This window comes from Miniopterus schreibersii (genome assembly GCF_964146895.1).
Source record: "Miniopterus schreibersii genome assembly, chromosome: 14".
NCBI lineage: Eukaryota > Metazoa > Chordata > Mammalia > Chiroptera > Miniopteridae > Miniopterus > Miniopterus schreibersii.
This window is the reverse complement of record NC_138114.1, coordinates 7,235,146-7,250,987: the sequence shown is the minus strand read 5'-3', so window position 1 is coordinate 7,250,987 and position 15,842 is coordinate 7,235,146.

The following is a 15,842-nucleotide window of genomic DNA, read 5'->3' as shown; positions in this document are numbered from 1 at the left end:
ACTGGTTGACAGGATTACCAGCAAGGAACCTAAGCGCAACTGGGAAGTCTTTGAATTTAGACTGGAAGGCTGCCTTAGAAGATTGCTCATTGGTGATGAAGTGGTCACTTCAAGGGCAGTACTAGCCTTGTGGCAGCAGGTTAATCCCAAATCCTGTGTGTGGTGATGGTGACTCCTAATAGACTCCTCTCGGTTGCCTCAGCCCACATAGGGAAATAGCTGCCCTCGCCTAGAATTTGTGGGAAAGAAAGAAGTCAGGCCTGAGCCAAGTGACTAGTGTTAACCCAAGAGCCCGTCAACCTGACTGTCCACCAAGTGGTTAAACATATCTAACCACTTCCAGTTTTTTACTTAGGGTTTCACTGCAAACAGCAAAATGCATCGGTGTGTATGATAAGATATACTGCAAATGTTTATGATTCTATAATGGCATGTCACCTAACACAACGTTCCACTAGAATGATGAATGTAAGGAGTGATGAGAGAGTTGCAAACAAAGAAACAAACACTAGCCTACTAAAGGGCTACAAAGCTCTAACATGGTAGAGCTAGCGTTGAATTTACCTTTCATGATTCCAAGTCTAAGCGCCTTTTCCTTTTTATTAATAATCATAAAGATGTGGGTTCATTATATCCATCTTTTTTGGCCATCCTACCCTGCATCGGTTACAGTTTTCCTTCACATATAGCATTTGGCAGCATTTGCAGATCAATTGGAGGTGAAGGTGCAAAACAGAGTGAAGGATGACTGTAAGGTTTTTGGCCTGAACAACCAAAAGAAGGGAATTGTTATTTAGATGGAGAAGAGGGAAATGTGCACTTGGGGTGGGGGGCGGGGGGGGGGGGGTGAATGTCAAGAACTTCATTTTGGACATGCTAAATTTTACATGCCTATTAGACATGCAAATAGAGATGTGCCATTAGCAACTGAGTGGAAGACACTGGAATTCTAAGGAGAGATATAGAGATATAAATTGATTGGTCAGTGGTGTTTAAAGCTACAGGATTGAATGAGATCACAGAGAGCAGTAACTTTCATACCTTCTGACCTCAACCCAGGATACAAAATACATTTCACATACTGACCAAATACATGCACATAACTTAAAATTTTCAAGAAGCAAATTTACCCTGCCTGTGTGTAATGTACTGTTTTCTTTCTTTTCTACTTTAATCTGTTCTACTTTTTATAATTTCTTCTCCCACCCAGCTGGGTGTGCCTCAGCGGTTGAGCATCGACCTAGGATCCAGGAGATCCTGGTCAGGGCACACGCCCGGGTTGCGGGCTCGATCCCCAGTCAGGGGCGTCCAGGAGGCAGCTGATCAATGACTCTCATCATTGATGTTTCTGTCTCTCTCTCTCCCTCTCCCTTCCTCTCTCTGATATATATATATTTTTAAAGATATATTAAAAAATAAAGATATATTTTTTTAAAAATTTCTCCTCCCACCAAGTATACATACATGTTTATTGAGCATAAATAAATTTGGCTCCCTGTATGGGGCTAATTTTGGTGTGAGGTAAGAAAGAAAGGAAGCAGGAATGTAGGAGTGTTTCAACAAATTTTATATTTCAATATAATGTAATTAATTAAATAGAAACTTAATTTGCAAAAAAAAATTCTCCCAAATCCATTGATTTTTTTTTTTGACCAAGTAACAGTTGTGGCCATAGTTTGAAAATCACTGAAAGTCGCTGACCTAGGACAGAAAAAAACTGACCTTTGGATTTGGCAGTGTAGAGATCATCCAGAGTTGGAGAACAGAGCAATTAAGATAAACTGGTGGGGATGCATGTCTGATTATAGAGATAAATGGTGACAGCAAATGGATATATTTCTTTTTGCTATGAGGACCAGGGAAATGGAACAACAGCAAACAAGAGATTGTGGGTTAGGCTTTCTGTTTAAATATTTCTGCACTAATAGGAATGGTCCAGTAATGAGAAACTATTGATGCAGTTGTGTGTGAAAACTGTAGGAAGAAAATCTTGAGTAGTCTGGAGGCATCATCCATAGATAGGTGAAGGAGGGAGTGGGCAGGCACAGATACAGAGAGCTTTGTAGGTTTATTGTTAAATGCATGTGCAATTGCTTTTTCCAGTGTTCACAGCTTAATCAAATAAGATGATGAGAGTGAGGAGACGGAGAAAGGTGCTGGTGGTTTGAGGAGGCGAAAGAAGGGATGAAAATCGTCCAGGCAAGTGCTACATCTCAGCTCCAGCCCCATGACTCCCCACATGGATGACTGCTGGATCTTTCCATCTCCTGACTTCCATCCTTGCCTCCTATAGTCTTTTCTTCTACATAACCAACAGAGTGATTTTTCAAAACAAGTCCAATTATGTAAACCCCCAGTATTTCCCAAATCAGAATAAAATCCAAAATTCTTACCTATAAAATCTTCTATGAAGTAGCCCCTTATTTCCAAAGCAAGCCCCTCACTTGCTTTGCTCTAGCCACCTGGCTCCTTGCTATTTCTGGTTTCCTCAGGCACAGAACACTTTTCCCAATTCCTAATTTCCTTTGGGACTTTACTTGAGTGTAACTTTCTCATAAATGGCTTTTTTTTTAATCTTTATTGTTGAAAATATTATAGATGTCCCCTTTTTACCCCCATTGATCCCCTCCATCCCACATCCACCCCACCCCTAGGCCTTCCCCATAACAATATCTGTGTCCATGGGTTATGCTTATAAACATATAAATTTTTTTATTAATCTCTCCCCGCCCACTCCCCCATCCCTGCCTTCCTCCTGAGATCCCTCAGTCTGTTCCATGCTTCTATGTCTCTGGGTCTATTTCATTCATCAGTTTATTTTATTACATTTCACATATGAGTGAGATCATGTGGTGCTTGTCTTTCTCTGCCTGGCTTATTTCACTTAGCATAATACTCTCCAGGTCCCTCCATGCTGTCTCAAAGGGTAAGGGATCCTTCTTTTACTGCTGCGTAGTATTCCACAGTGTGAATGTCCCACAGCTTTTTATCCACTCACCTACTGATGGGCACTTGGGCTGTTTCCAGATCTTAGCTATTGTAAATTGTGTTGCAATGAACACAGGGGCGCATAAGTTCTTCGTGATTAGTGTTTCAGGATTCTTAGGATACATTCCTAGGAGCAGAATCACTGGGTCAAAAGGCAGCTCCATTTTTAATTTTTGAGGAACCTCCACACTGTTTTCCATAGTGGCTGCCCCAGTCTGCATTCCCACCAGCAGTGTACTAGGGCTCCCCTTTCTCCACCCTCGCCAGCACTTGTAGTACATTGACTTGTTGATGGAGCCATTCTGACAGGTGTGAAGTGACACCTCATTGTGGTTTTAATTTGCATCTCTGATGATTAGTGACTTTGAGCATTTTTTCATATGTTTCTGTATGTCCTCTTTGGAGAAGTGTCTATTTGGGTATAAATGGCTATCTTTGACCACTCTTTCTAAAACAACAGTCCTATCTGTGTCACCCTACTCTGCTTGGGTTTTGTTCTTAGCACTTGTTACCATCTGTAACAGAGACATTTACAGCTCATTAAATACCTGCTCCCACCCTGTAACTCTTGTGATTAGGTAGGGCCATATGACTGGCTCAACCAATGAGCTATGAGCAGAATGGTGCATATACATTCTAGGCCTTACATTGAAGATAGGCCCTTTAAAGAGGTAATTAAGGTAAAATAAGGTCATTAGGGTGGACTCTAATCCATTATGACTGGTGTTTATAAGAGGACACAGAGGGTAGACCATGTGAAGACAGAGGGGCAAAGCAGCCATCTGTAAGCCAAAGAGAGCAACTTCAAAAAAACCAAACCAGCCAACTCCTTGATCTCAGACTTCTGGCCTCCAGAATTGTGAGGAAATAAATTTCTGTTGCTTAAGCCACCCAGTCTGTGGAGCTTTGTTATGGCAGCCCAAGCAAACGAACACAGCTTCCTAATACACCAGCGCTCTATCTGGCATATTTATTTGCATTATTTCCCTCCTCTAGAACGTAAGCACACAATGAAAGCAAAGATGTTTAGTTCAACATATATCTGCAGCATACACAGCAGTGCCTGACATCTAATAGATGCTCAATATTTACCAAATGACACTGTATTTCAATGAAGTTTTTTCGAAGAAAATCTTTCTGGGGCTCTACTCATTTTGCTCACTTTCCCTAATATTTTTTAGATTCCTCTGTATTAAATTTCCTTTTTCATTTCTAATTTTGCTGCTTTGTTTTATTTTCTTAAGATAATGTTGATATGAATTTAGTTGAAATATTTTAGGATCAGTGCAATTTTATTCGATTTCCAGTATTTACTTTTTTTCTCTTTTCCTTTGGTTCTGAGTCCTTTTCCCAAGTTTTAGATTAGTTAGTTTGTTTTCTCTTAAATTATTTCTAGAATAGAGAACATAGCACTATTTTCTGATAAATTAAATCTTTGACTATGTTGTACAAATTTTAATAAGTACTATTTATAAATATTGTGTATAAAATATATTCTAGGATTTTTAAATTTAAATGTAAATAGTTTTTAGTCTTCAATTATTGTTATACATTTAAATAACAGTGTTTCTAGAACACAGTAGTTCTAAGAATGTAGTGTTTAAAATTTCTGTTTTATAGTTTACATAGATTTTCTTGCCCCAAGTGAACTTCTTATAAAGAAATCAATAGTTGAGAAAACATATATTCCCTACTATTTGTACAATTTTGTTTTCTATAAAATGTTAAATCCATCTTGTTTTTCACTGTTGACTTGTCCTGTTAGATCTACATTGGGTATTAAGGCACTTACTTCCTAGTCTATTCCACTTTTTTTTTTTTTTTTTGCATATATCTTTTTTAGTTATTCTTTTAGAATAGTCTTAGATTTATAAAAGATTTGCAAAAATAGTGCAGAGTTCCCATATTTCCCACACCTAGTTTCCCCTATTAACATATTAGAATGGTATATTAATATCCATGCTTTATCCAGATTTCCTTAGTTTTTACCTAACAGCCCTTTTCTGTTCTGATATCCCATCCAGGATACATTACATTTAGTCATCACATCTCCTTAGGCTGCTCTTGGCTGTGACAGTTTCTCAGACTTTGTTTTTGATAACACAGACAATTTTGAGAAGTTCAAGTCAGGTGTTTTGTAGAATGACCTTCAACTGGGAATTGGCTAATGCTTTTCTTAGGGTTAGATTGGGGCTTTTGATTTTTGAAAGGAAGGTCAACACAGGTAAAGTGCCATTCTCAATATATCATATCAAAGGTACATGTTATCAACATGACATATTGTTGATGTTGACGTTGATCACCTGGCTAAGCTAGTGTTTGTCAGGTTTCTTCATTGTCAAGTTACTCTTCCTGCCCATTTCCATACTATAGTCACTGGAAGAAAATTACTAAGCACAGACCAAATTAAGACATGGGCAGCTTTGCCCTCCTTGAGGGAGAATGTCCACTGAATCCACGGGAGATGCTCTTTCCTGACATTTCAAAATTTATTTAACCCTTTATTTATGTAGGTATAGACTCATGGCTATTTATTTTGCATGTTGAATTATAACCCAGTACTACATTTTATTGCTCAAATTGTTCCAGGTTTGGTCATTGGGAGCTCTTTTCATTGGCTGCTGTGTCCCTGACATATCCCACCATTTTCATAGGTTTTTAGTGTGGTAGTTTTGTTCCTTTGTTTGTTTGTTTTATTATGTCCTTACCTTCTGGCACTACAAGAAGTCCTGGATATTTCCTGTCCAAGTCCTAGAAGCAGCTGTTTCTCCAAGGAAGTATGTACTATCCCTTTAAGAAAGTATAAGAAGATCTGGGTACTAGGTGTGCTCACTGCTACTAGGATGCTGGTGCCTCCAGGCCCTCTCAGGGGCACAGTAATAAAATATATCCATACAGTTAAATATCAAGCAATAGGAAGAAATGAACTAAAAGTAAAAAAACTGACCTAATATTTGTCTGTATCTTTCTACTTCAGGTGTTTTCTTGCTGTTTTATACAGTGAGATATTGGACTTTATTTTTTAATCCTGCCTGTAGCTTTCCCTTTTCATGACTAGTGGCGTTCGTTCCATCCTTATCAACTTGTCTTCCCTTAATGCCTTTGATTTAAATGTCTACTATAAGTATTTCTATTGGTAAATATTGGTTTGGGTGAAATAGGACTGAATATATTTAACATTAAGGATGTGATCATACACTTTACTGGATACCTAACTATATTACAAAGCCACTGTAATCAAAACAGCCTGGTACTGGCACAATAACAGGCATATAGATCAGTGGAACAGAACAGAGACCCAGAAACAGACCCACACCATTATGGTCAGTTAATATTTGACAAAGGAGGCAAGAACATGCAATGGAATAAAGACAGTCTCTTCAATAAATGGTGCTGAGAAAACTGGACAGGTACATGCAAAAAATGAAACTAGATCACCAACTTACTCCATACACAAAAATAAATTCAAAATGGATAAAAGACTTAAATGTAAGTCACAAAACCATAAAAATCATGGAAGAAAACATAGGCAGTAAAGTCACACATGACTCACATAGTGGAATTTTTACTGATACATCTCCTAGGACAAAAGAAACAAAAGAAAAAATAAACATATGGGACTATATCAAACCAAAAAGCTTCTGCACAGCAAAAGAAATTAACCTCAAAATACAAAGGATCCCCACAGTCTGGGAAAACATATTTGCCAAGAATGTATCTGATAAGGGACTAATTTCCAAAGTGTTCAAAGAACTCATACTACTCAGCAAGAGGAAGACAAACAACCCAATTAAGAAATGGGCAAAGGACCTGAATAGACTCTTTTCCAAAGAGGATATACAGAGGCCAAGAGACATATGAGAAAATGCTCAATGTCGCTAATCATGAGAGAGATACAAATTAAAACCACAATGAGGTATCACCTCTCACCTGTCAGAATGGCTCCATCAACAAATCAACAAACTACAAGTGCTGGCGAGGGTGTGGGGAAAGGGGAGCCCTAGTGCACTGCTGGGGGGAATGCAGACTGGGGCAGCCACTATGGAAAACAGTATGGAAGGTCCTCAAAAAATTAAAAATGGAGCTGCCTTTTGAGCCAGTGATCCCACTTCTAGGAATATATCCTAAGAATCCTGAAACATTCATCAGAAAGAATATACGCACCCCGATGTTCATAGCAGCGCAGTTTACAGCAGCTAAGATCTGGAAGCAGCCCAACTGCCCATCAGTAGATGAGGGGATAAAAAAGCTGTGGCACATTTACACCATGGAATACTATGCAGCTGTAAATAAGAAGGATCTCGCATCCTTTGGGACAGCATGGATGGACCTGGAGAATATTATGCTAAGTGAAATAAGCCAGGTAGAGAAAGACAAACATCACATGATCTCACTTATATGTGGAATCTAAAGAGCTTATATGTGGAATCTAAAGAATCTAAACTGATGGACATAACAGATTCAGTGACCTGGAAGCATGGATCAGACTGATGAATCTCAGAGGGAAGGTGGGGGAGGGTTCTGGGGAGAGATTAACCAAAGAATTTATACGCATATATGCAGAGCCCATGGACACCGACAATAGTGTGGGTAAGGCCTGGGGCGGGGAGTGGGTGCGAGGTGGAAGGGGTTAATGGGGGGAAAATGGAACATCTGTAATATTTTTGACAATAAAGACAAATATTTTTTTAAAAGGATGTGATCATAAAAAAATATACAGACTAAAATCTCAACCTTATTTTTTTCCTATTCTATGTATATAATAAAATATTTGATTCTCTTCTTGAGCAATTATATTTGAACTTTTGGGCTGATCTAGTGTCCATGAATTCCCTTCATTGAGATTTTGTCCTTTACATTTTCCTTCCACCCCAACAAACCTTATATTCTCATACCTCTTGGAATCTAATCTTTTTTTTTTTTTTTTTTGTAGCAGACAGTGTAGGTAGCTGCCCTAAATCTCCACTTTTCACCTCTTTCTTCCTGGCTTGAAACTGCTAAAATGGAAAGGCAAAAACCTTGATCTCCAGCTACACTTGTAATTGGGTTCTGGTCAATGAAGTGTAGGCTACAGTCCCCGAGCAGGGCGCTCCTTCCTGGTGAAGAGCCAAAGCCCAACTAGGGAAAGCGTACGTGTGCACATGTATTTCCTCCTACCGCTCCCTCATCACTCCTCGCTTTTCCTAGCTAATTATCACGTGTTAATCTATGAGAGGTTTCAACTTAAGAAGTACTGGACTAGATCAGTACCTCTGTTTGTACTTATGTAAATAATATTTATTAAAATTATAATGAAAATGACATTAGTTGTTTGAAGTCTGTCTGCATTGCAATGTAAACTCCACCTGTGTAGTTCACCTTTATTTCAAAAAACTAACCACAATTCCTTGCACATAGAATGCACTCAAAAAATACTAGAATCAGTGAGTTTGCAAAAGAGGATGACCTGACACAGCGCAATAAGCAAGTCCCTGTAAGTTGAGCCAAGTCCACCGTTATCCTTGGCCCCTACCCTTGCTAGTCAGTCACATACTTCACAGGCACGTGCAAAGTCACTAAATACTTGAGCAAAACCAACAGTACAAAAGAGATTAAGACGAATAAACAATCCAAGAAAATGAACTGACAAAATTCGATTAAAAACAAAAATTTCAATTTCCAGAAATAAAGCTGACTAGGTTGTTTGAGCCACTGCTGAAATTGCTGAATAAAAAGTTTAAAAGTATATATTTTTAAAGAATCAAACAACTAGCAAGATTCTCAAGAATCCCTGGGTTAAAATCTAAGTGACAGTATACAGAGGGATAAGCAGAGCACTGAAATCCTGTCTGGTGGCCTCTCAGGGCAGGAAGACAGAAATCAAAGCTCATTGTCACTCATGGTAGATCCTCTCCTCCCCAAAGCTGGGACCCTACTCCAACCCCACCCCACAATCCCTAAAGCTGCAAAAAGAAGGGTACCTTGGAGCTGGTAGGGAGAGAGGCTGAAGAGGGCAGGAACTGAGAAGCTATAAACAGAGCCAACCACTGGAATGACTAAAGTGGAGAGAGGAAGCACTGGTAAGGATGTGAAACACAGGAGACTCAGACCGTTATACGTAGAGATAGGTTGGTAAAAAATACTTTGAAAAAAATTTTTGTATTATCTAACAGGTTGAACAAGGATCATCCAATGATCCAGCAATTCTATTCTTAGGTATAGACTCTAAGGAAATGTGTATACATGTGCTCCAAGAGACATGTGCACAAATACTTATAGGGACAGTATCTGTAATACCCAAAGCTAGAAAAGAAACCAAATGTACATCAACAGTGGGTGGAGGAATAGTTTGTGAGCAGTCAGAGAAAAGAGTACCACAATTAAAAAATTAAAAACTAGGTACAACTACATGCAATGCAAGTTAATTTTCAATCAACTCTGAATGAAATGGCCAGATAAAAAATAATACATACCATATGATTCCACTAGTTAAAGGTTTTTGTTTCGTAAGGCACAACTGCAGGGGTACACGCTGAGGTGTGAAACAGACTGAGCCTCTCTTAAACAGATGGGAATGCTCTTCAATTACTTTTGGGGCCTCTCCTAGATAAATTTAAAATTTCTCTTCAGGCACTCCCCAAGGAGCTCTATTCTGCACATGTGCTGGTCAACACCTGCCTGAGAAAGCAGAGTTCCTAGAAAGCAAAGAGCTCAGCTCTGCGCCTGCATGGGTCCATACCAGCTTACAGTGTGAAACTGGAAAGCAAAGAATCTGCTCTGAGTCTGCATGAAGAACTGAGCTCTGGATAATCCGACCCTGGCAGCAGTTTGGGGACCCATATTCTTATTAACGCGTGCTCCCTTGATACATCAAGCCCTCTCCCTTTCTCCTTTCCCACCACTTTGTGTTCAGTAAACACCTCCTTTTCACATCTGTTTTGCCTCCTCTCTTGATTTTTATCTTGAGGGCGGCGCAAGAGCCCCTTTGCTGTGACAAAACCATAAAGAAATTTTTTAAAAGACTATCACAGAAAAGCAGGGTGGTGATTCCTTTCACAGAGAATGGTGATTACCCTCCCGGAGTGTTGTGATTGGGAAAGGGTAGGAGGCAGGAATGGCTTCTGGAGTGCTAGCAATGTTTCATTTTTCTTTTCTTTTTTTAAACATATCTTTATTGATTTCAGAGAGAGGAAAGGAGAGGGAGAGAGAGATAGAAACATCAATGATGAGAGAGTCATTGATCGGCTTCCTAGCCCGCAACTCGGGCATGTGCCCTGACTGGGAATCGAACCCTGATCTCCTGGATCCTAGGTCAATGCTCAACCACTGAGCCACACCCAGCTGGGTATGTTTCACATTTCTTAACCTGAGCAAGAGTTACCCAGAAATTTGCTTTGTGGTAAGTCATTAAAATGTACATATTTTGCATATATTCACTTGTCTGCATATTTTAAATTTTTTAAATGGTTAAAAATGTAAAAATATCACAAATGGAGGATCTGTCTAGGGGACCAAACATTTAACAGAAGTTCCAAAATAAGAGAATAGAGGCAATGGAGAGATCAATTTTTTTAGTGAAAAAAAATCCCTGAGCTGTAGAAAATGTTGATACTTCAGAATGAATAAAAACACCTAATGTGCCCTAGCTGGGTGGCTCAGTTGGTTGGAGCATTGTCCTGTGCACCAGAAGGTTGCGGGTTTGATCCCCGGTCGGGGGCACATATGGGAGGCAACCAATCAATGTTTCTTTCTCACATTGCTGTCTCTCTCTCTCTCTCCCCCTTCCTCTCTCTCTCAAGTCAATTTTTTAAAAAACCACCATATCCTCTGGTAAGGATTATAAAACAAAACAAAAACCTAATGTAAAGAAAAATGGATAAGTATCAATGAAATTTCAGACATCCAAAAACTAAGAGAAAAAACTTAAAAACTCTAGAAACTAGCAAACAGACAAAACCACCTTACTAAATAACAAAGACATAAGTATTAGATTGGCATTAAGATTCCATCAGCAACACTGTATACAAAAGTCAGTGGGTCAATACCTTCAAACTTTTGAAGGAAAAGACTTCTACACCCAGCCTAACCACCAACCAATCTGAAGGTATATGAAGGATAATTTTATACATGCAGGACAGGACTCAAAGTTTCTATTTCCAAATCCGTCTATGAAATTTTGCTCCGGGATTCTGAACCAGACAGGAAAAAGAAACATTTTTGTGGAAGTTGGTGAAGTTGGGATCTGTGGACTGAATGATAACGTTTATCAATCAATGTTTATTTCCTTTAATGGAGGGTTGGAAGTAGTATAGGAGAGTGTCCTTGTTCGAGGAAAACACACTGGAGTATATACACATGGAAGGGCATCGTGTCTGCATCTTACTATTAAATGATTAAAAAAAGACTAATGATAATGGGCATATACACCCAGAGAAAGCACAAATATTATGAAATACCAACAGCTAAAAAATATGGGTGAAAGGTCTATGAAAGTTCTTTATACTGTGCTTTTTATTTTTCTGTAAATATTATAAGATAATGAAAGCAAACTAAATTAAAATAGAAGGCAAATAATTATGTGAAGAATGTCTTTCATGAAAATTGATTCTCAATAAACTAACTATATGATTAAGAACTTGGACTATCTAGACTTCCAGTCAAGATAGCAGACAGAGTAGGTAAACACTATGCTTGCCTCCTCCCTTAACCACAATCACCCTGAAGAACCAAATGAAGACTAGCTAAACAGAACTCCTATAACTAAGGATATAAAGAAGAAGTCACATCAAGACTGGTAGGACAAGCAGAGACAAGAAACATGTTCATCTTTTCTCACATACCCACATGTGGCACTTAAAAATTGGGAGGGATATCTAAGCTGCGGAGGTTTCCCATGAGGAGCATGGGCTCTAAGGCCCACACTGGGCTCCTCAGCCCCAAGCACCAGTGCTGGGAAGAGGAGTCCCCACAACACCTGGCTGTAAAAATCAGGATTCTGACCAGGTGAGAAAGATAGCTGCTGGAAACCCAAACTTCATCTTTTTTTTCCATTGCTTTTCAGAGAGAGAGAGAGAGACAGAGACAGAGAGAGAGAGAGAGACAGAGACAGAGACAGAGAGGAGAGACACATTGATTGGTTGCCTCTCATATGCACCCTGACCAGGGCCAGGGATTGAGCCTGCAACTGAGGTATGGGCCCTTGGCTGGAATTGGACCCAGGACACTTCAGTCTGCAGGCAGATGCTCTAACCACTGAGCAAAACTGGCCAGGGTCCAGACTTCATCTTAAGCAGCCTCAACAAAGACTCACTGGCTCACAAACCTCACCCTAAGCTCCAGCAAAGGGAAAGCAGCTCAAAAAGCACTGAGAAATATGGGGAGGAAACAGAATTATGTGGTTTCAGGGTGAGAACTGAAGCGACAGCTACCATTATTTCTATATTGAGCCCTCTACAGCCTGAAGGTAGACGTGCATACCAAATCTGATTCTGCATTAATCTGCAAACCCCACTATGGTGACTCTGTGAGACCCTGCCTCACACAACTCATGTACCACCAGAGGCTCATTCAGTGATTATTCCTCACAGGCAGCCAACCACAGCACATGGTGCAGATTTTCCTAAAAATTCTCAAAGTTCTGCAGGCCTCAGGCTGGCAGCAGTTAGCCTCAGCATGTCCTGTGCTGCTTGCTGAGCAGCTCTAGGCCTAACAATGATGGGAGCTGACCTCAGTTCACACAGTGGCCTCTCCCATAAGCCTCCAAGCACAGCAAGCTTAGCTACCGTGATTGATTTTGTAGCTCCTAACAGGTGGTCCCAGGCCAGGCACAGGAAGCAACTGACCTTAGCCTATACCACAGACCCTCCCAAGAGGCCCCAGAAACAAATTAGCCACTAACCAGCTTGAGATCACAATAGAGTGCCACCCAATAAGCTCCACAAATAGCAAATCTAAAGAGTGGTCTTTACAGGCAACAGAGTCCTGTCGGGGCAAATCCCACTCTGTGGGATCAGCCACAGCAAGCAGCTCATCTGCTATGGTCATGGCTGGTCCTGAGAGTCAGTCATCCTAAGGGTCAACAGCACCAGCTGGTGTGCCAACAAAAATCAAGGCCAGCTACAAAAAGAAGGCATACACAACCCACACAAGGGACACTTCTGGAGCACCTGGCTCTGGGAGACTATTCCACTGGGCCCCACAGGACACTAACTACATAAAGCCACCCTGTAAACACTGAGAGACATAACAGATCTACTTAAACAAACACAGAGAGACAGTTAAAATAAAGAGAAAAAGAAATCTGTCCCAAATGAAACAAGAAAATGCCAGAAAACGAACTAAATGAAATGGAGGCAAGCAATCTACCAGGTACAGAGTTAAAAATACTGTTTATAAAACTTCTAAATAAATTTAGGGGAAGAACATTAACAAAGAGATAATAAATATTTTTTCAAAAAACAGAGACCCTAAAAAAGAACCAGGCAAAAAAAGAGAATATAATAACTGAAATAAAGAATATACTAGAGAAAATCAATAGCATATTAAATGAAGCAGAGGATCACATCAGTGATTTGGAAGACATGGTACTAGAAAACACCCAATCAGAACAGCAAAAAGAAAATGAGTATAGTTTAAGGAATCTCTGAGACATTAAGTTTATCAATATTCACATCATATGAGTACCTGAAGGAGAAGTGAGAGAGCAAGGGGTTGAGTATCCATTTGAAGAAATAATGACCCATTGAAGAAAACTTCTCTAACCTGGCAAAGAAAAGAGACATCAAAGTCCAGTAAGCACAGAGTCTAAACCAAGATGAACCCAAAGAGGCCTATACCAAGACACATCACAGTTAAAATGGCAAAGGTTAAAAGCAGAGAGAGAATCTTGAAAGCAATGAGAAAAGCAGTTAGTTACCTACAAGGGAGTCTTATAAGACTATCAAATGATTTCTCAACAGAAACTTAGCATGCCAGAAGAGATTGACACAAAATACTCAAAGAATGCTCAAAGGGCCTACAACCAAGACTATTCTACCCAGCAAGGATATCACTTAGAATCAAAGGAGAGATAAAGAACTTCTCAGACAAGAAAAAACTAGAGTTTATAACCACCAAACAGTATTACAAGAAATGTTAAAAGGATTTCATTAAGAAAAAGGAAAAAAGACTATAAATATGAATAATAAAAAATGGCAATAACTACATAACAATAAAAAATAACTTTAAATTTAAGTGGATTAAATGTTCCAATTAAAAGACATAAGATAGCTGAATAGATAAGAAAACAAAATACATATATATGTTGTCACAAAGAGACCCACTGCAAATCAAAACATTATAAACATTTATTTACCCAATGGAGGATCACCTAAATATATAAAGCAAATATTGATGGACATACAGAAAGAGATGAACAGTAATACAGTAACTGGAGGGGATTTTACCACAGCATTGACATCAATGGATGGCTCACCCAGACAGAAAATCAACAAGAAAACAGTGGCTTTAAATGACACATCAGACCACACTGATTTAATTGATATTTTCAGAATATATATTCTGAATATATATATAAAGCATCAGAATATATATTCTTTTCCAGTGCACAGAGAACATTTTCCAGGATAGACCATATATAGGTAATATAACAAGTCTCAATAATTTAAGAACATTGAAATCATATCAAGCATCTTGTCTGAACAGAGTGGTAGGAAACTAAAAATCAAATACAAGAAAAAACTGAAAAATACACATGCATTGAGGCTATATAACAAACTACTAAACAAGCAATGGGTTAACAAAAAGATCAAGAAAGCAATAAAATCATACCTTGAAAGATCTAAGATGGCAGAGTAGATGGAAGCTAAACTCACCTCCCATGACCACATCAGAGTTACAACTAAATTATACAACAATCAATCTGAATAGCCAACTGAAGTCTAGCTGACCAGAAGATGTATGACCAAGGATATACAGAAGAAGCCACATTGAGACTGGTAGGAGAGGTAATGTTAAATAAACTGTCCCCACACCCACATGTAGTGGTTGAGAAGCTGGAGGCATTTCTCAGCTATAGAGTTTACTTTTATTTATTTTTTAAAATATATTTTTATTGATTTCAGAGACAGGAAAAGAGAGGGAGAGACATAGAAACATCAATGATGAGAGTCATTGATCGGCTGCCTCATGCATGCCCCCCACTGGGGATTGAGCCTGCAACCTGGGCATGTGTCCTGACCAGGAATCAAACCATGATCTCCCGGATCATAGGTTGATGCTCAACTGCTGAGCCACACAGGCCGGGCAATAGAGGTTTGCTTTTAGAAGCAAGGGGTCTCAGCCCCATGCTGGGCTTCCCAGCCCAGAGCAGCAGTGCTGGGAAGAGGAGCCCATATATCATCTAGCTGTGAAAATCAGCAGGGATTCCATCTGCCCAGGTGAGATGAATGGCTGATGAAAATACAGGTGTCCTCTTAAAGAGACAATGCACAAACTCTTACTCCTAGGTACTCACCCTGTGCTCCTGTGGAACAGCAGCTAGGAGAATGCCAGAGTTATACAGCAAGAGGCAGAGTTGTGTGGCTTCAGGGCAAGGGCTGGAAAGGCAGCCTCCAATGCCCATGTTTAGAGCTCCTACCACACCACAGGCTCCACCTTTCCTCAGTTAAGTATTCCCCCCTCCCCCACAGCATTAGCCTGGGCAGCTATACTAGCTCTGCCCTGATGACTCCATGGGGCCCAGCCCTCGCCAACTCACTCACAGCCAGGAACTCTGTCAGCAGCACCTGGTCTGGGCCCACATTACAGTCTTTTTTGAAAAGAGCTCGAGGAATTCTGGTAAAGCTCGGGAGGTATACACAGGGAGAAACTGAATT